Below are 22,023 nucleotides of genomic sequence, written 5' to 3'. Positions count from 1 at the left end.
TGAGCATGACATCAATATTAAAATTGTTTTAAGAACCAAATTTCAAACAGAGAAAACATGAAGGGGCAAGGACGTCAGGCCAGGTCCGAAGAAGATTGTGACCGCAGCTCGTGGTCTCGCGCTTGCTTTCTCGCTTCCCGAATACGGGGTCCCGGGTTCGATCCCGGCGGGGTCAGGAATTTTCATCTGGCTCGAGATGACTGGGTGTTTGTGTTGTCCTCATCATTTCATCATTATACATGAAAGTGGCGAGTTTGAATGGAGCAACGGTTAGAAATTTGTACGGGCGCTGATAACCGCGCAGTTGAGAGCCCCACAAACCAAACATCACCATCACCATCATGAAGGAGACGGTTTAGAATATGGGGCACCATTGGTTAAAGTAACGCCAGATTGCTACTAGATAGAACTTAAGGGGCATGTCGCAGCAAGCCAGGAGGCCGTAACCTCTGGCACGCTAAGGTGAGACGGGAAGCGGCGCGCCTCCTGTGCGGACGTATACAGCCGACGCGGGCAAGCTACGCAAGTAACAGGTAAAACCCCGTGGCAGCGAACCCAAACGCAACGATTAGCTCGAAAGACCGGGAGCAAACAAGCAAACCTATAATTCATGCATAAAAATCATAGACTTATGAAAATCCTCAGACCAAGACAGTAAGCTTAATGTAAGTGTAGCCTCAAGTCCCAACCAAAACTTACGATAACAACAATTTTACAATAAAAATTACTGATTAACCGGTTAATCTTGCAATAAAATACACTGAAGCGCTAAAGAAACTCGTATAGGCAAGCGTATTAAAATACAGAGATATGCAAACAGGCAGAACACGGCGCTGCGGTCGGCAACCCTTGTATTAGACAACAAATGTCTGGCGCAGTTGTTCGATTGGTTACTGCTCCTACATTGGCAGGTTATCAAGATTTAAGTGAGTCTGAACGTGGTGCTATAGTCGGCGCACAAGCTATGGGACGTAGCATCTACGAGATAGCAATAAAGTGGGGATTTTACAGTATGACGATTTCACTAGTGTACCGTGAACATCTACATCTACATCTACATCCATACTCTGCAGGCCACCTGACGGTGTGTGGCGAAGGGTACCCTGAGTACCTCTATCGGTTCTCCCTTCTATTCCAGTCTCGTATTGTTCGTGGAAAGAAGGATTGTCGGTATGCTTCTGTGTGGGCTCTAATCTCTCTGATTTTATCCTCATGGTCTCTTCGCGAGATATACGTAGGAGGGATCAATATACTGCTTGACCCTTCGGTGAAGGCATGTTCTCGAAACTTCAACATCCCGTACCGAGCTACTGAGCATCTCTCCTGCAGAGTCTTCCACTGGAGTTTATCTATCATCTCCGTAACGCTTTCGCGATTACTAAATGATCCTGTAACGATGCGCGCTGCTCTCCGTTGGATCTTCTCTATCTCTTCTATCAACCCTATCTGGTACGGATCCCACACTGCTGAGCGGTATTCAAGCAGTGGGCGAACAAGCGTACTGTAACCTACTTCCTTTGTTTTCGGATTGCATTTCCTTAGGATTCTTCCAATGAATCTCAGTCTGGCATCTGCTTTACCGACGATCAACTTTATATGATCATTCCATTTTAAATCACTCCTAACGCGTACTCCCAGATAATTTATGGAATTAACTGCTTCCAATTGCTGACTGCTATTTTGTACCTAAATGATAATGGATCTATCTTTCTATGTATTCGCAGCACATTACACTTGTCTTCATTGAGATTCAATTGCCATTCCCTGCACCATGCGCCAATTCGCTGCAGATCCTCTTGTATTTCAGTACAATTTTCCATTGTTACAACCTCTCGATACACCACAGCATCATCTGCAAAAAGCCTCAGTGTACTTCCGATGTCATCCACAAGGTGATTTATGTATATTGGGAATAGCAACGGTCCTATGACACTCCCCTGTGGCACACCTGAAATCACTCTTACTTCGGAAGACTTCTCTCCACTGAGAATGACATGCTGCGTTCTGTTATCTAGGAACTCTTCAATCCAATCACACAATTCTCCGACAACGCTGCGGCTGGAAAAAGATCCTGCAAGAACGGGACCAGCGACGACGGAAGGTAATCATTAAACCTGACAGAAGTGCAACCATTGCGCAAATTGCGGCAGATTTCAAAGATGGTCCATGAACAAGTGTCAGCGTGCGAACCATTCAACGAAAGATCATTGATGTGGGCTTTCGGAGCCGAAGGCCCTCTCATGTACTCTTTATGACTGCACGACAAAAAGCTTTACGTCTCGCCTGGGCCCTTAAAGACCGACAATGGATTGTTGATGACTGGAAACGTGTTGCCTGGTCGTACGAGTCTCGTTTCAAATCGTATCGAGCGGATAGATGTGTACGGGTATGGAGACAACCTAAGAATCCATGGACCCTGCAAGACAGCAGGGGACTGTTCAAGCTGGTGGAGGCTCAGTAATGGCGTGCATCGGTGCATTTTGAGAGATATGGGACCCCTGATACGTCTAGATGCGACTCTGACAGGTGACACGTACGTAAGCATCCTATCTGATCGCTTGCATCCATTCATGTCCATTGTGCGTTCCGAAAGACTAGAACAATTCAAGCAGGACAATGCAATACCCCACACGTCCATAACTGCTACAGAGTAGCTTCAGGAACACTCTTCAGAGTTCAGGATTCCCTCCAGCACTACTTCAGACATTTGTCGAGTCCATGCCACGTCGTATTTTCGCACGTCTGAGTTCTCGCGGGGGACCTACATGATATCAGGCAGGAGTACAGGTTTCTTTGGCTCTTCAGTGTATAACAAGTTAATGTAATAACCTGGAAATTGTACGGCACTCAGACACATACATTTAAGTGGCTTAAATGGTGACACGCAAATCTTGAGTGCTAACAATCAAACAACTACAACAGTAATTATATTTAAAACAATAAATATAATTTTCCTTGAATGGAGATAATCTGACCAGAGTTCCAGAACTTTACCACAGCCGTAGGCAATTTCATAGTCACTACATCAGTCAGGAAAGCAACAACTTCCAACATCAGCAAGAATCAGTTTCGACCTAGTGGTCAGCAACCCACGTGGTGGCTAGAATGTATGACAATTAAGGTCAGGTGCAACTGACGAAATAAGCAGACAGTGAAAAAGTTGTAATTTTATAAAATTTAAAACATATAAATTAGGCACTCGGATAGTTTCAAACAGAGGCGCCCAAGGGTGAATTTAATACCTTAGACAGTCTGATGGAGAACCACTGGCAATCCGTCGTAGCGGGAGCAACTTCAACATGGGAGCACGTGTGTCAATCTAGTAACGAGTATCTTACCCCCAAAGGACAGAACAGAGAGCACCAGAAAATGAACAGCACTCCAACATCGATATCTGCAACTATGCCTCCTTAAACCAGGGTAATCAAGCTGCATCGACATTGGCCCAAGCATTGCCGACCAATGTCACTTTATCGACCACCAGCCGTGTAGACAATCACGCGCCGGTAAGCTCCGTGAACAGTTCACCGTAAGACACGTGTGCCCATCGTCTCTCTCTTGCTGACTGCGACCGACTGACTGCCGATGTTGTCAACAAGCTGCTTCAGGGAACTACAAGCAGAGAGACTCTACTAACAGACGACCGAAGCGACTCCCGGCAACTAGACAGAGGGATCACGCCAGTAGGCAAGGATGTAAAAACATAGAACACGGCTCAATCGCCATATGCAGTATTTTTCAGTATTAAACTCCGCAATTAGTATTTTCAGTTTCAGAGGCAACCATGGTGTCAATCTCCTGGTACCTTAAGCACAACTGATCTTAGATAAGGTCTGAGTTCAATTTACTTTCCTACTACGATTAACGTTTGCAGATTTGATAAATATTTGACATTTTTGTCACTAAATTTGGCCTACCCACTGTTTGAAGTAGCCATGCGGTAGTAACTTGAATAATTTAAATGATCCGCAGAACTCGCGTGCAACTATTTACGAAAAATGTCTCATACGTGTGAAATATGTAAGAAATAACACCGTATGAAATTATTCGCTATTTAACTTAAGTTGTCATTGTCTCCTTCTACCCACATGGCCACCACCAGCGGTATAGTTCACCATAGGCATCATCAGTTTAGTAAGCTTAGGTAAACCGTGTGAAATTTTTCATTAAATATAGACCAAAAATGATCACTGAAGGTGAGTAGAGCATGGTACATGCGGATCATTTTTGAGAAATTTCAGTTGAGGCACATACGAGTGACGATTTGTAATAATCCAAGAGTGAATAGTGTTGATTAAAATGACTGCCATCTACCAAACTGACGATGGCTGCACAAAACTGAAAAACATTACACGCTCTTGTTGGAATTGCAGAAATCAACGTGTGGCGTCTGATTCAATCAGCAGGACGTATTAATGTACAATGTGTCTGTGTTACTGTTAATGTTCACGTCTGTTTGTCTTTCTTAACATTCATACTACTTTGTGTTTACTCGTACGAAATTTTGGTTCCCCGCTACAATAAATTTCATTCTCAACAGCGTTACAAGGCCATTCTTGCGGATTAACAGAGGATTAGATATTCGTTCACGAATTGCGCATCGTAATCCAGTTTCCGTAGAGTTTTGATTGTCTCCCAGTGTAGTGACATAAATCCCACCAATGTCCACGTGCATATTGTATCTAAGAGACCAGTAGGTTAAGAAGTACACGGCATTAGCGCAATTATATTGTTGATGTTTACAAAAATGGTTCAAATGGCTCTGAGCACTATGGGACTCAACTGCTGAGGTCATTAGTCCCCTAGAACTTAGAACTAGTTAAACCTAACTAACCTAAGGACATCACGGACATCCATGCCCGAGGCAGGATTCGAACCTGCGACCGTAGCGGTCTTGCGGTTCCAGACTGCAGCGCCTTTAACCGCACGGCCACTTCGGCCGGCGTTGATGTTTACATTTCATTATTATTTTGTGACTGAATGTTGTAATAAATAATTTTATCATAAGAGGAAAACCTCCCACATTACCTGAAATGATTTCAACTACTGTCCCCACCACATTTACTACTCCTGTAGTAATTGTAAACACAGCAGATAGCATAAGCCAAATGGTACGAAAATTTAATGAGATAAAAGAAACATGGTTTGTACCAGAATACGTGGTTTAAAAGGCTAGCTTCCTCGGTTACTGGAGCCCTCCCCTGCGTTATCCGTTGCGCTAATATGAATCTATTTTTTTTTTAAATTAATTCTTTCTGGCCATCCCTTCATTTTCTTTATCCCGGTACTGTATCGAGGTTGCGAGAGAGGAGAAGGGACCGTACCATAGCCTGGCAATGATCTGCACGAAAGTTTAGTTACGCAAACCAAGAGTACTTGAATTAACAAAAAGGCAAATTAAAAAGGTAGTAAGATGGTTTCAGCACTTCATGGAAAATATGTAATGTTATACAAAGGGCTCCCCCGTTAGTACTGATTCAACAACTAAAATGCCTCGTCCATTTCTGGATCCTTTACAGTTTTGCCATTGTCAAAGGAGTTTTCCAGTTTTGGGCATCGAAAATATTTTTTATTCAATACATTTTTCTCAACTATGTCAAATCATTGATGTAAGATCCTAAGGGACCGTTGATTGATGAAATAATTACCCGCAGATTGCACATGAATCGTCAGATTGTGCATATCAAGAAACTAAGGGACAGCTTATGTATATGCACAGGCAAGTACCCACACTGTACTGATGTGTTTAAGCCAAGGAAGAGACATTGACAGATGAAGCTATGAACTCCAAAACAATTCGGTTCGGTAGTAATTATTCAATTAGTTTTTGTTGTAAGCTTGGAAATATAATGAAGGTAATATGTTTCAATATCGAATTTTCAAGTTTTGTTGGAGTATAAATTACCGTTACTACTATACTACTATATAGGAAAGTGCGCAACCAAGATTTACTGCGTAGCCCATTCATTAGAAATAGCCTAAACATAGACTTACAAGAATCTCTGAAAAAGTACCAAACTGAAATGAGACGAACTCATATCTTCTAAAAGGAGCAAAATACAAAATTTCTTTGATAATTTACCAGATTTTGGCACTGTAACATGACTTACACAGCTGATGAGATAAGGTACTCAACACTGCTAAGATTTCTACAAACACGGTATTATGTATTACATCATGGAATACACTGAGGGTTTTCACAACTAAGGGGTATACATCTGATAAGATAAAATTGCAAGTAACTTTGATAACTAACCGTTTTATATCACCCCGGACACTTCTAGTAATTCGGACGACAAAACCTAAATGCCTAACCGTAATATATTACAGCAATTATAACAGTAGCTCCATAATAATACATAATTATTTGGCTGTTCAATTTATGCATAGCATGGTCTGATCATCATGTAACTATAAGAAAACGAAGCTGACTTGTAATCACCTTCTCGCTGGAAGGCCCATCAAGTAGTTTCCCACTCATTTTCTTTTTTTCAGTACTTCAACAGGCAAATAGGACTTAATTTACATGTTCGATGAGCTCTCAGTACCTGCATGTCCAAGCAATTTCATCAGTGAGGAGGGGATAGATTTATTATCTTAATACTACGTTTCACCCTCCGTAAGCGACTGCTGCATTCCGACAAGGCAAGGTGGCCAGGGGTGACATCAGTGTGGGGAGTCGGCGAACTTCCAGGAACGAAGCGAGGACAATACGTGAAAGCGGTCAAGAGTCTCACAGTCGCAGTCCATCTTTTAAGTCGCCGCCAGGTAGCAGCAGCTCTGCGCCGGCCAAATCGCTTTACTGCTTAAGCCCTATTTTGTGGCCATACGGCAGAGTGCTGGTCTGCGGTGCCCGCACTGCTTTCAGTGTTAGAATTCGCAGAAATATCCCTCTGGCTCTCTGGCTCTGCAGGACGCCTGTAGGAGAGGCGCCGGCCGTAGTGGCCGAGCGGTTCTAGGCGCTACAGTCTGGAACCGCGCGACCGCTACGGTCGCAGGTTAGAATCTTGCCTCGGGCATGGATGTGTGTGATGTCCTTAGGTTAGTTAGGTTTAAGTAGTTCTAAGTTCTAGGGGACTGATGACCTCAGAAGTTGAGTCCCATAGTGCTCAGAGCAATTTTTTTGTAGGAGAGGCATTCCTCGAACACACCAGATATATATGTCCGGTCACTGCACCCCACGGTTCAGTTGTCCCACGAACCGTTTCGACGAGCCCTAGATTGGTGCGTGGATTGTGACGTCTGCCCACTTTCAAAGCAGCAGTTTGGTTTTGGCAGACCGTTTCCAGAATGAGATTTTCACTCTGCAGCGGAATGTGCGATGATATGAAACTTCCTGGCAGATTAAAACTGTGTGCCGGACCGAGACTCGAACTTTGGTCCTTTGCTTTTCGCGGGAAAGTGTTCTACCATGTGAGCTACCCAAGCACGACTCACGCCCCGTCCTCACAGCTATACTTCTGCCAGTATCTCGTCTCCAAACTTCCAAACTTTACCTTGTAGAACTAGCACTCCTGAAAGAAAGGATATTGTGGAGACATGGCTTAGTCACAGCCTGGGGGATGTTTCCAGAATAAGATTTTCACTCTGCAGCGGGGTGTGCTCTGATATGAAACTTTCTGGCAGATTAAAACTGTATGCTTGGGTAGCTCAGATGGTAGAGCACTTACCCGCGAAAGGCAAAGGTCCCGAGTTCGAGTCTCGGTCAGGCACACAGTTTTAATCTGCCAGGAAGTTTCGCTGCTGCGCCCCGATTGGCAATTTTCGAGAGCAACGGAATGGGCTTCGGTGTTGTGGTGGAAAAGACAGAGGGCCGAAGACTCGCTTCTGGAAAGCCGGAGAGAAAAGTCGCTTTATCGCTTCCGCATCCACGAAGAGATTCGCGCTGACCTGTGTTGATCCGAACACCCGGTTGAAAATTAATTGTGTTCCATTCCGGAGAGTGGCAGATGGGACGCTGGGCAGCTGATAACTCTTGCGCCTTCGATATCGTCACCATACACCCGTCAGCTTCACATCATATTTCTGTGGTTTTAGCAAAGTGTCGCATCACCAGAAGATAGGTAATTCCGACTTGCATTACCACCACTTGCTGCCATCTGCACTAACCGCAGACAGAGCCTCTCTGTTCGCATGCGATCACACGTCTTTTCTAAGTGTGGTCAATCACCGTTTTGAGGTAGGTGAATTCCACATTGGTATTAACGGTCCTCCGCTCATAGTAGAGCTCACAGCACGTTTGCTGTAGTCAAACTAAGAGCACAAGCGTTTGTTGTTAGCAAACCAGCAGCAGATGTTGCTCACACTCTTGATTTTAGTATACTCTGACACTTTAATATTGTCAGGAACCAAGCATCAATTTTGTCCTTCAAGCTTAGCACATTATCTTACTGGTTAGTGATTGTCAGTTAACTTCCTTTCCCAGCTCACATATTTTGGAGGGGTCATCACATAATTTCTTCAATAATTGTGTTGATGAGAAATTATCCACCTCATTAGTATATGTACGACGGCCAAAGCAAATCAGCGTTCGGTAATTCTTGCGTCAGCTTGAGTCAGGTGGATAACAAAATTCTTCCCGGTTGGTATGGACGGATGTATATCAGTCAGCTCCAAACAGGGCCCACCAAAGTCTAACTTCCAACAGTTCCAGTAAGTTAAAAGACGAGATAACAGTATATACAGAGGTACGACATTCAGCCATCGCTCCAACCTGGCAGAGCGTACGGAAAAACAGAAACTGTACAACAAGCCATAGAGAGATAATGTACCACACCGAAGTCTCGAAGAGAAAAGAGGAAAGTGGTTGCACATGATCACACTTGCATATTTAACTGCACAACTCCGCCTGACGGAGCACCCATTGTAATCTCCGCCTACACCGTCTGTAGACTTATGACGAACGATTGTTTCTTGCTAACCACAGCAGCTCCATAGAAATACTTCTGCTTGGCGGACAATCTGAATCACTGACGAGTACAGGTCGTGGAAGGACTGGACCTGATAGCGACCTATATGGAAAAGGTGAGTAGGTGAACCGTTATAGAAAAGACGATTGGAACAGGTATGTTTTAGCCAAAACTTGGAAAACCATGGGAGAAGATGAAACGTACTCCTGTACTCTGATTTGTGTAACAAGATTAATAACTTTGTAGATCTCGAACTTAACGCTTGCTAGATATATTCCATTCCTTGACGGTTGTAGGTGTCATACTTTAGCAAAGAGATTGTGGAAGGTTTTGAGGACAGATGCTGCGGTGGACAGTTGACACTGTTTTTCTGCGCTTGTTTAGACTCATCCAGCGATGATCCTTCGTTCCTCTCTCCGATTTAAGTGTGCCATTTAACCTTCTACAACATAGATGTAGAATAGTGGAATAAGAAATGTCGAGATAATTTCTCGGGTGCAAGTTTTATCGAAGACAAACAGTGAAGCGCAAAACTTAAATGCGAAGCGGTTAAACTTTAGTGTCTGTCCTATCATCAGGTACAAAATGAATATATTAAAAGAGCATAAGATATAAGTCTTAATGATTCGACGAGAATTTGAAGCTCTGTCCACCTTGCAGCGATTGCTGTGCTCTGACCACTACGGCACATCTCTCGACCGACAGAGAAATTTAACTCGGTGCGCTTGAACTAGAAAGAAGAATAGAGATTTCTTCCTTCGTGTGCTTAAATGCCTTCACACAGTGGCAAGAATAATTGCGTCAACCTGATCGCAAACTACTTCCTTCCTTTCCCATCCGACCGATGTCGATGGTACGCAAATCTCTACATAGTTCTTCCTTAATTACTCTCCTCAATCTACTTGCCTCGCATTCTAAAAGAATGGTTAGGAATAAGAAGTTCCACCAGTTGCTGCTGTATACGGCTTGGGACCCATACTCGAGGAACAAAGGTATTCAGAGCTAGCTAGACATCAGACGTTACAAATTCAGAAGAAATTGTAACAATGGTAGTAATTTGATCCTTCATTTGTACTCATGACCATGGATAGTTTTCAGTTTTATTATGAATGTTTAGGCTACAAGGCCAGCTCAAGTCCTAATAAACTTGTCATTATTAGACTTTCATCTCCATTTAAATGCAGAATTACTCAGTCAGTTCACTCAAACACACTTTCGATTTCTTCATTTTCCACTTTTAACATACCTGAACGAAGTACGCGATGCTAAGCATTAATCTTCTCAGGAGACATCTCTTTAATAACGTGTAACAGTGGCGTTAGCCATGGTAATGGCCTAAGTTTGTCGAGAAAGTAAGGTCAAACGTTTCTTTAGGTACACCATATAAGTGTGATGCCACTCGGGTATGATCAGATCACCAAACGGAGGGGACGTTGGCTCCTGTATTGCATCCTGCATGAAATATCGCAGACATTTTCTACTGAATGAAGACCAGATGATTCAGCAGGCCAGACAAGGTGCAGCAGGGCGCCCGAGTGTTCATCAAAACATAAATATCTGCGTCTAAGCGTGTCGAATGCTGCTGTTGCGATCTTGATGATGTGGCTATCATTAACAAGGACTGGGAAGAAATCTGTTCACCTGCGTTAATCGCCCATGCGTGCCAATCTTTTCGCCTGTACTATACACCATGCCAAAAATGCCACCTGTCTGAGTGGGAATGGGAAGAGCAGTGGGTTTGGGGGAGAGGGGGGGGGGGGGGGGGGGGGTTGGCGGAGGGTGCTAAAATTCTGAATGATGTGGCATTTGGCTTCTTTTCAAACTTCTCAAAGAGATAGATCGCAAACAAAACACATTTCTACTGTTTTTTAATTATTTTTGGCCCCCTGAGGACGCAATAAAATTTATATCGGGAACAGACTGTCAGCAGATATTTCGCAGAGTTTGGTCACTGAGGTTGCCACGTATATTTGACTGATTACGTTTCATAATCGATAATGCCTTTCATGCATGTACTGTATGTTGACAGAAACATTGCTATCATCTTTGAAACCTTATTATGGAGGAGATGAAGCTGTTTCGAAACAGATCAATGTAGAACTACTCGACGGTTCTGACGTTAAAGGTTTTGTCTCATGCACGGAAACTACTATGCAAATCGTCCAGTTTAATTTGCAGAAGGGATTATGTGATTGCATGTTACTTGCTGGGAGTTCTTCCTTTACACAACGAACAAATAGCTATGGGTAAAAAGCGCTTAAAGAAAGATTCTGAAGAACCGAAGAATGTCCTGACGAGAAAAATAAGCCGCACGAAACGCTGGAAAGAACTGCTGAACGGCACTACTAAATGAACTGCCGTGCTGTTCAGAAAAGGACCGATCAAAATCGAGATGTACCGAATACTGCCGAGACAGGCCGAGTCCCAGTCAGAATGAAGTTGCCGCTGTCTGGGGCATCTCAAACGTGTCTTCGGTCTGGAATCTCACTGACCACTTCAGATTAAGCCCGGATAACCAGTGAAGAAGAGCGTGGAGACGCCCGAGACAGCAGAAGGATGCAGATCTGACTATCGCCCACTGTACGGCCTGACAACCAAAAGTGATGGTCTGGGGTGCCATTTATTTTCATAGCAGGACCCCTTTGGGTGTCATCCGCGGCACCCTTACAGCAAAGCGATACCTAGACGATATTCTACGCTCCGTTTTGTTGCCCTCATGGAAAGCCATCCTGGGCCTACGTGTCAGCCAGATAATGCCAGCCAGCGCAGGGCAGGAGTTTCTGCTGCTTGACTTACTGCTTGCCAAACCCTACCTTAGCCAGCAAGATCGCTGGATATCTCCCCAGATGAAAAAATTTGGAGCATTATGGGCAGAGGTCTTCAACCAGCTCGGTAGTCGGACGATCAAACGCGCCGGTTGGACAGAATCTGGCACAAGATCATTCAGGAAGACATCCAACAACTTGAACACTCAATGGGAAGCCGAATAACTGCTTGCGTAAGAGCCAGAGGTGGACCAACGCTGTATTGACTTAATCAATTCGTGTTCAGTTTCCCTTCAATAGATACCCAATTTTTCTGAAACTATAGTCATTTGTTTAGCTGTATATGTACATCACATCTACCAAATTCCGCCCCATTCACCTAATTCCTTCATGATGTGTCTTTCTTTTCTTTGCCTTAGGCTGTATGCGGCAGCATTGTCCAACACTGATGCCACAAATTTCGAACGGTAGTCATACGGTCATAAATATCAGCTTTGAAAAATTAAGCTACATAATTAATATATCCTCTGTATGCAGATATATGTCTTTAGCATTCTGTACACAGCGAAAACACTACACCACATTATCGTAGCCGTAGAGGATCCAAAGCAAGTGCATTCATCTTTATATATGGGCAACGCCGTTTAGGGTTCACTGCTATCCTGTTGCGGTACGTTGTGTGGGTTCTTTGCTACCGTACTTCAGTACCACAGTCCAATAAGTAGAGTGACGACACTGTTGGTGTGAAAGTTGTTATCGTTGACTGCTGCAGTCACAATATTTCTTGCACTTCACTCGAATTTCTAATACACGATTATTTTTGTAAATTTAATCACTTTTGCTTCAAAATAGAATGTGTTGAAGGTTATTGGTGTTTAAGGCTCAGATTTGGCAACAGTTATGGAGCTGATTTCTCGTGTGTTTGGGAACAGTTCTGTTGCTTTTGACGATCTGTTATCACATCTGTGTGGCCTAAACATTCATTCCTTTAAGCTACTGTTGTGGTGGGTTATTTGATCAGTTAAATAATGCAGATATTACATTCCACATAGGTTCCCTACGTTCCACATTCACTGGTTTGGCTGTAAGTATAGAGAACAAAACTCTACTTTGTTGGGCAGATATACGACGCCTTTCTGTAGAAGGTCAGGTCTTCTCGTGTTTACTAACAACTTTTTGTTAATAAAGGAAAACGAGATCATTAAGTAAATTTCTGTCTGTTTCAAGAGAGTCGTACATAAACTGTCCTGGAAAGTACCGTCTGGTGTCTCCTAGGTCCCTTAGAAAACTAAATAATCACAAATACATTGTAATTTTCTAATTATTGTAGATTTTATCGCACTTCATACACTTCCTGTAGCAAAACTATGTTATGATTAAATACAAAACTTAGTATTCGTACTCATTCGATATCGTATTCATAAGCGTTGCATGCTGGCCAGTTGGAGTGCTGTCATCGCTGGGGGAGGGGGGTGGGACAAAAATGCGACAGAGTGTTGTGACTGTTATGTCAGACTGTATTGAATTACAGTTCATTGTTGTCCTACTACAGTTCTGTGGGGAGGGGCCTGCCGCATGTACCGGAACACTAGGGCAAAGAGGCAGCTGGCACATGTTGTTTGTGTGGACTGTATACATCCAGAGGCAAACTTGACTGACACCCCTCCTCTCCCCTTAACCTAGTGTTCTGTTAATAGATTTATGACCGCCTGGGGGTTTATTTATTGTCCCCCTGGGTACAATCTGTCCTGAGAAACCTCCTCTACCGCTGCTCCTACCCCTACACCTCCCTCAACCCTCTGGAAACTCCCATTCCTGATTATAGAATACTTTTCTTATTATTATCTGATTAATTAAATCGATCAATTAATTAATTTCTCCCCCTCTGGTAAATTCCCCAGGTCTCCCCTAACAACCCACCCCCTCTCCTCCTCCCATCTGGAAATTTGTGCTGCAGAAGAAGGATATCATGACAGGAAATTCCATTACATAGCAAAGGATATATTGTTCACTTATAAAATTCAATTTTGAATGGTTGTATCCCTCTTGTTCATCATTCTCTGCTGTTTTGAAGGATGCACATCATGTAACATGCACTGAAATAAAGTAACTAAATAGGCTGCCTACCTTTCTGATCATGCAAAGAATACCATCATGAAACACCACATGTGATTACACTGTTAAAACTTTTTTGACCACATCTTCCGAACGACCACAAGGTGGAGTCAGTTGGCAGTTGATGGTTGGAGTGCTAACACAAAGTTTCCAGATAGTCTCCACAACCAGTTATGTTGGTCACTGATGCAGTATTTGTAGGGATTGTGTCAACCCATTCTGTATCAACTACAACCTGAAGATGGCGCATTGAAGTACCAAAACTGGTTGCCACAAAATAGATAAAATTATAAGGACAGCTGTAGGCCTTTCATTTTCTCACAACAGACCTCCTGTCAAAAGGATGGACACACAAAAACAGGGTAGATATGCTGGCCTTTTCACATATTCACACATGCCGGCCGCATTACTAAGCTGTATCACACGCTGGTGTCCGAGAGGCCGCACTACGCCCACTCAGGCCCCGTGACTGCTGTCAGCTGCCACACTGCCAGCCATCTTGCATGTTACCATGCACACAGGTTCGGAGAGAGCCTTGCAGACCAGACGTCGCGCTAAGAGCTGTAGAAGGCAGCAGGTGGTGGCAACTCTTTGATACTGATACCTGCAAAATTCTTCTCGAAATACATTCTCTCCCTCTCTCCTTCTCTTTATGTCTCAAGTGATTGCTTCCTGTTCGTGTGAAGCAACAAATACAAACGTATACAGAACAAGATGTCCCCTCAAACCCTCCATCCTTCCACACCACTCCCCTGCCCTCCTCACTACTCATGCACACCTGGCGTTGGTAGTTGATACACTTATTTGTTCTCATACCTCCATTGCTATGAAAACATGTAGCAGATCGAACAAAGATGTGCACACACAGCGCCCTAGGCCAGAGGTCATGTATCACTAGTTGATTCCTTTCTTGTAGAAATTCTATCGGCAATTTGTAATCAAGTCTCCATTCAACCACACACTTTTCTGGATTCTATGGAGATGTCTTTTAATGATTACAGCCACTGGTGAATCATATTTGTGGCGATCTCATATCTCAAATCTAATCATGTTTTCCGAAACTATCTGCTAAGGATCTCACATAGCAAAACTCCACTGTGGTGTAACTGTATTTTGTAACTGTTCCTCAGTCTCTGCTCTGTCCTCCCTGTCCATGTGAATGTTTCACTTTGAGTCAGAACTGAGTGTAAGTCCGAGAGCGCTATATCTACCACCATCTACATTCTGTGGAGAAATAGGGTGAGCTGAGTTAATGTCACAGGGCCTCCTTTTGACCACTCAATTGAAAATTGAAACGTGTTGTCATAGCTCCTCCAACTGTATGCAGTGTGTAAAGCCAGTGACAGAAGAAGGTTTCTCCTGCAACACGAAGTAGTTGGAAAATTAGGAAGACTTAAGCTCAGATGAGAAGTGAAAGAATGAGGATTTTGCTACTGCATGGCAGTGTGTTTCTAAACTACATTCAGGTACTGCAGTCTAAAGGAGATCTACATCGCTCAGGATGCACTCATGTATTTATCCCATATATTTTCTCCATCCACATTATTTTGTATCATCCAATAGAGAAAAACTACGAACTATAGAAACTTCGCTAATGTCATCTGCTAAGATATTACCACAACCCTCTCTTCTGACAAAAACAAATACCATTTGCATGCTGACATCGAGCATGCATGGTGATCCTATTAATTACACAGGTACTGATCCACTGAGAGCCAGTGGCCAGCAATGAAACTCACTTGCACAGAACAGTGTAAAGTTCTGTCGCCTGTACTGTAGGAGGTAATATTCTAGAGACTATCAGTCACAAGAGAGGGTTCCTGCGTTGTTCTTTCATTAGCAGTTTGATGCATTGTTCTCCTGTTTGTAACACATCCAGAGAGTGTACGACTACAGCTTTGTATAACGCCACACATTTTATTTCTCAATCACGACCTTGATGACTGTGTCAGGTGCTAAATTAACATTAACCCATTACAACCCATTGGCTCTCACAGAAAGCCAGACATCGCATGGTGTAACCTATGCTGCTCCCGCTACACACAGGATGGTAGAAATAAATGACAAAGGTGGTCTTTCTTATGACAAAAATATGGAGAATATCGCAACATATGAAGACTGGAAGGGTTTGCAGAATTATGGAGCATTTCCAAACAGCTGTCAGAAAGCGATGACCTCCACATTTAATTTCATCATCTACAGTAATGGGGTAGCAGATGTTTGTGTGTTACATTTTGAAAAGACCAAGAGCGTTGATTCCTCACATTGCACCCATGTTTGCCATTCTCTTTTTAGTGCTGACATTCCTGGAAGATGTTGCTCCCACCAAGACTCTCTCCATCTCAATCAATACCAACCAGTGACATAGCAGCATGATTCCTAATTTCCGTATCATCACGAAAACACTCCTCCACTACTTCCCATGTACCATGTACCAGACTGCAAATGTAGATAGATTGCTGTGTGATACATCCATTCTTAGAAATATACATCAAAGAATACCAGTTAATGTCCACTTTGGTAACCTACATATTTCTGACACTTCTATCGTAGTGAGGAATTTACGATTACAACTGTCCATAACTAAAATGTTTCAAATGGCTCTGAGCACTATGCGACTTAACTTCTGAGGTCATCAGTCGCCTAGAACTTAGAACTAATTAAACCTAACTAACCTAAGGACATCACACACATCCATGCCCGAGGCAGGATTCGAACCTGCGACCGTAGCGGTCGCTCGGCTCCAGACTGTAGCGCCCAGAACCGCACGGCCACTCCGGCCGGCTGTCCATAACTCCCTATGTAAATGGATATCAGAGTAATCTCATATTCAAAGGGTAATGTTGGAGATTCAAAGTTCTACATCCCTTTTTAATCCAAGGACTTCATTCATTATATTCCACTCTTACTGTTCCCTCTTGGCTCTTGTACGTATTGTATATTAACTTTCTTCCCTGTAGTTTATCCCTATTTTTCTCATAATTTAGAACATCTTGCACCTTTCGACATTGTCAGCACTTTGTTCAGGCCGACAGCTCCTATGAACATGTCTTAGTTTGTTTATAGTTTTGTTTCCATTATCATCACATCATCACAACTGACACTCTGGTGCCTTGTTGTTTCGAAAAGCCAAACTGATCTTTATGTAACAGGTTCTCAGTTTTCTTTTACATTCTTCTCAATTTATAAGAAAGTAAAACCTTTGGTCGGTATCACTGTAAAGGCAAGACAGTCTACAACCTATGACATGCGAGAAGCTTCGGTGCAAAATTTTGTGAGCCAGAACTAGTATAGGAATGTGGGGTAAAGAGGTACTGTGGGGTAAGAGAAAATGACTTTTCATCCAAACTACAGTTACTGATAGAAGTTTGTCACTCACATATCAATGTAACACAGGTATCACACTAATTATTTACAACTGGAGACTATGCAACGATTAGGAGGCACATGAATTCTTCTGAAGCCTCTTTTCCCAACGTAAAGGGGTAAAATGTTCAGTGTAGGATACACCAAAAGAAGATAGCAACACTCTTTTGACTCAAGTAACACCACTGTCTTGGCGTATTGCTTAACATACAAAGAATTTGCTGTTCTCGGGTGAACTGTCAACGGTTTCATCCACATTATAAATATGATGAACAGGATGAATTCCTAGTCTTGCGTTTTTTAAGGATATCGGAAAGATAGTCTCTATAGATCCTGTTAAACTCTTTCCCTCTAAACACTGAGGAGTTTATTCATTCAATTTAATTGTAGCCTGTTACCTATAATCTCTCCACAAACTGTATTGATTCCTACAAAAATTATGCAATATGCGTTAGGACTTAAATTTAACCTACACGATACTACATGGCCCATCGATGTAGACAAACTAAGGCTAGTATTAGGTTATAGTCTTTTCTAGCCAGTATGACTGCTGGTTACAGTGATGTGGTATTTTGTTCATTCTGCCATTTAGAATGCTGATCTCTATGCATCGTCATGGTAAATCCATAGGATATTTTGTTCTGGTTCTTTATTGAAGACGCCCCACGAATTTCCCATAATCTCATTATCACCTAAAGCATCTCTGTTTCTTCCTAGAACTCTTCAGAGTATTACTTCAAGTATGAAATCGTTTTGCTACTGTAGAAGAGTGCATCTTACCATCCCTAAACGCTTCATTCGCACTTTCCTTCACAACAGGGTCTCACCTCTCTTCCTCTTATTTCTGGACATATTTTGTAGGCTTCTTGATGCCAGCTGCGAAGCTCTGCAGAGGTTTTTTAGGCTTAGCCTTCCCAAAAGTTTGAAGAAAATTTAGAATTAGGCTTGGTATATAACAGTGAGTTAAAATAGTGTAAGTTTTTTTTGCATGTTACTTCTGTTTCATTCGATCCATCCATCAGGTGACAGTTCACTGCATTGTGGATGGTATCCAGCTAAAACAGTTCACTGGAATCTTTTAGAAGTAGTCTCCGGATTTCACGTGAATCCCGGTAAGGCGGCTGGCAGGAGGAGCGTGGCAGCAGGCTTGCCCCATCCGTGAAATTGTTGTTATTTCCCGCGCTATTCAGTCCTGGTTTAAAACGATTTTTTCAGCAGTATAATTTGCGAATGCAGGTGATTAACAGATTATATTATGACTTGTGTAAAGGGACCACTTATGTCTTTATTTCGTTAGTTAGATGACATACCGTCTACTGGCTGAACTTCTTAAACAAAGTGCACTTATGAAGGTAAAATAGTTGATGGGAACATATCATAAATTCCAATTTTCTTGGTAAAAAAAGTGTCCTTTGCGTGCAGGCTGCTCTGTAACGAATAAAATGCATTGTTACACCAGTATTTCGTTTGGTTCGTCTTGTACTGAAAAAGAATGGTCATCAGCTTCTTTACGAGTATACGTGAGAAAAGAAATTTTGACAAAAACCTGGGAAACACCAGAATTCAAGGAGACTCCTTCAAAGTCAAAAGAGTTTTCAGTTGTTGGATCATGGACGGACCAAACTTCTACCCATGAAACATTATCCGATTGCCAAATAACGTTAATTCGTTATCGAGAGACTTACTGATGCTTTTTTTTTCTTGGGAAACCAAGAGCTTGCATTCACAGGACACTTTGAAAATGAAAGTTCTGACAACAAAGGCAATTACCTTTAATTATTAGAACTTTGTCTAGACAGAAACAATATTTGTGATTGTTTGCAGAGCACTTCTGAGGTCAAAGGCACATCAAGAACAATCAGAAACGAGTTAATGGAATTTGTTACCAGTGTCATTATCGCCTTAAAGAAGAGTTTCAGTCATGTCAGTTTTTTGGAGTGCAAGCGGATGAAACGTTGAATACTTCTTGTAATTCACAAATGAGCATTATTTCCAGGTTTCGTACACAAAACAATAACAAAGAAAGATTTAGTGGTTTACACAATGTTCTAACGGCATAACTGCTCGAGATTTGTCATAAATGGTACTCAGTGTCCTCGATGTTTGTATAGCTGCCATTCTTAATAAAACTCAATTCGTTTTTCTGCTATCCCTTTACTAAGAAATATTTATGTATGTCCCTGTGCACTTCTTCAACCCAAATTTACAAGTGACATTAGTATGTACAAAGCTAAAAAAAAAAATCAACAGATTGTTAAAGGATATGAGTTCAGAACATACTGGGGCCTTCTATACTGAAAGCTGTAATACGGAATTTCACTGTGAAATAAGTTTTAGTAACTGTGACTTCCAGTCGCTTAAGATGTGGCCTTGTGAGAACAACATGACAATGCATATAGAAAAGCGTTCTGTAGATATTCAGATCATTCAGTTTACAGATATACTTGTCAAGAATCAGACTGGAAATTGTAAACCATATTTCCCAACAATTAAACTGAAATGCCTTCTCACAACTTAACCATTCTTCAATAAAAAGCAAATGAAAATGAGTTAGGAAACACCTGCATTGGCGAACATAAATATTTACCACCTGCAGACCTTCTTAAAGAAACAATGGACAGTGAACTTCAAAATATTTATAACGAAGTAACAAAGTTTATCAAACTGATTGTTACAGTCCTTGTGACTATAGCTTATGCCGAAGGAAGTATGAGTACCATTAAGGAATTAAAAATTGCCTTTGCTATTCAGTGACAAATGGTACTCTTAACAGTTGCAACAGAAATAATACTTGATTAAACAGCTTAAAAGTGACCAGAAATTTAAAGGTGACATGATTGATAACTTTGATACCGAGAAGAATCGACGCATGGACCTCCTGTATAAATAAGATATAACGTAAGCCTGCCCACAATTATTCCACTAGCTTCTCCACTGCTTGATGACGACGTACTTGAAAGGATACGAAGCAGCTGCAGCAAACCGCTTTCAATCGGATTTTTATATTAGGTCAAATACAGAAGTGGAAATGTGTTTTTAAATAACACATTTAATTAAAACAAAACTGTCGCAAAGGGATGGAATGACGGATGATTGCTTTGTTCCTGGAGATTTAGGAGAATGTAGTAGTAAGTGTAGAAGTAAGTAACTCTTACGAGGGTGATCCAACTGAAAACGAACTGATGGAGAAGTGGCCACTTTGACCACTGTTTCTGACGACTATAGTGGCTACTTGGATCGGACGCCATGTCAGCATGAAACCACCACGCCGAAAGAAACAACAAAGAACTTCATTTGTAAGCCAAGGGAGATGTTTACCACTGATATTGTAAAAAAGAATTACTCCAAGTTTAAGTGAAGTAACAAGAATAATATAATTGACTTACCTTACATGAGACGACTTAAACTAAGAACAGTTTGTTTAAAAACTTAAAAGAAGAAGCTTCGTCTGTCAAATTCACGGACAACAGAGGTGCTGCGTGTTGGAACTAGTTCGACCACTTTCCGGCAAGCAGCAGCTCTTTCCAGCACAAGAAAGGTAGTCACTTTTTCCGTCCTCACTACTTTACACCACCTTCGTCTACCCACACTGTCTGCACGAAAAGATGAAAAGATGAAGACACTTGAATGATTTGGAAGAGAAGTAATATAGAATGAAAACTACTGCCGACCTAGTGCTTCATCCTCTGCTTATGACGTCCCAACACAGAGGTGTCGGATGGGGATGTGGCCACTTGCGAAAACGAAATAGTGTCTTCACTGTTCATCAAAATTAGTAAACAGCTAAGTAATAATGGAGATCAAACCAGTGACCAATGGTTGGCAGTCTGAAACGCTGGCCGATAAGTGGAGGATGCGGATTTGTTTAATTATGTGTGGCAAAATTACGAAACAGGACGGATACATTTTGATATCTTGTTTGTTTCAACGTCTATAGGGACTATCGTAGAAATTAAAAGAAGAACTTTCGGAACAATTCACGACTTTCCCTCCAGCGATTTTAACCCCTAACCATCTGCTTGTAACAGAAGTACATTAACCAGCACTTTAAGTAACATTATGAGGAGATAACGCAGTGAGCGTTTCTCGCTCATAGCCTTGTTGAATGTTAGGGACACAGTAGTAGAGTTCTGGAGGCCACGTGGAAGTAGTCTGTGTAGAAGTGTGTCTGATATGAGTAAAACCAATCTGCCCGAAATGATCCCATCGTTCTTAGAGTATATAAGGCCATTAGACGAGCCTTACTACATTTTCCTCAATAGGTTTGGGATGAAATGCATGCGTGGGTACATGGCGATGCAGTTACGAAAGACAATGGGTTGAGCTAAGACGCCCTGAGGCATTTCCATGGAAACAAATTTAGCATTTTCGAAAAGATATAAATGAAGAAATAATAACTTATGGCATAGTTTGCATCTTAGGAGGAGGCTACGGAAGAATACTAAGCCTGGACTTTCCGAAGAGGACGCCGCGTACAAGTCGCGAAGAAAGCGAATGCTGTGTATGTGGCGTCGTCGAAGCTATTGGTGAATGGCACTGAGGTACGTTTTGATGTCTGACCACGTACTAGGAGCTCCCAGGGCTCGCAGTAACCTCATACCCATTTCGGCTCTTGTTTTCAGGGACTCCAAGGTGGAGCAATGGCACCGCCGTGTGAGAGTCGCGTAAGGTGAAAAAGCTGACGGGGCAAAGTCGAAGCTGTTGGCGAAGAAAATGAATTTACACACAATTGAGCGTTTGAGTTTACAGGCTGCTACGCTTGTAGTAAAAACGTTCTCAATCTCCTGTGTGTTTGATGTTGTCAAGATGGTCAGTTGGGTACAGGCAATAGAAGATGACAGAACAGGACGAGAAGTCACTAAGTGGCA

The sequence above is a fragment of the Schistocerca americana genome, chromosome 7, assembly GCF_021461395.2.
Source record: "Schistocerca americana isolate TAMUIC-IGC-003095 chromosome 7, iqSchAmer2.1, whole genome shotgun sequence".
In the NCBI taxonomy this organism is placed as follows: Eukaryota; Metazoa; Arthropoda; class Insecta; order Orthoptera; family Acrididae; genus Schistocerca; species Schistocerca americana.
Note: the sequence above shows the minus strand (reverse complement) of the source record.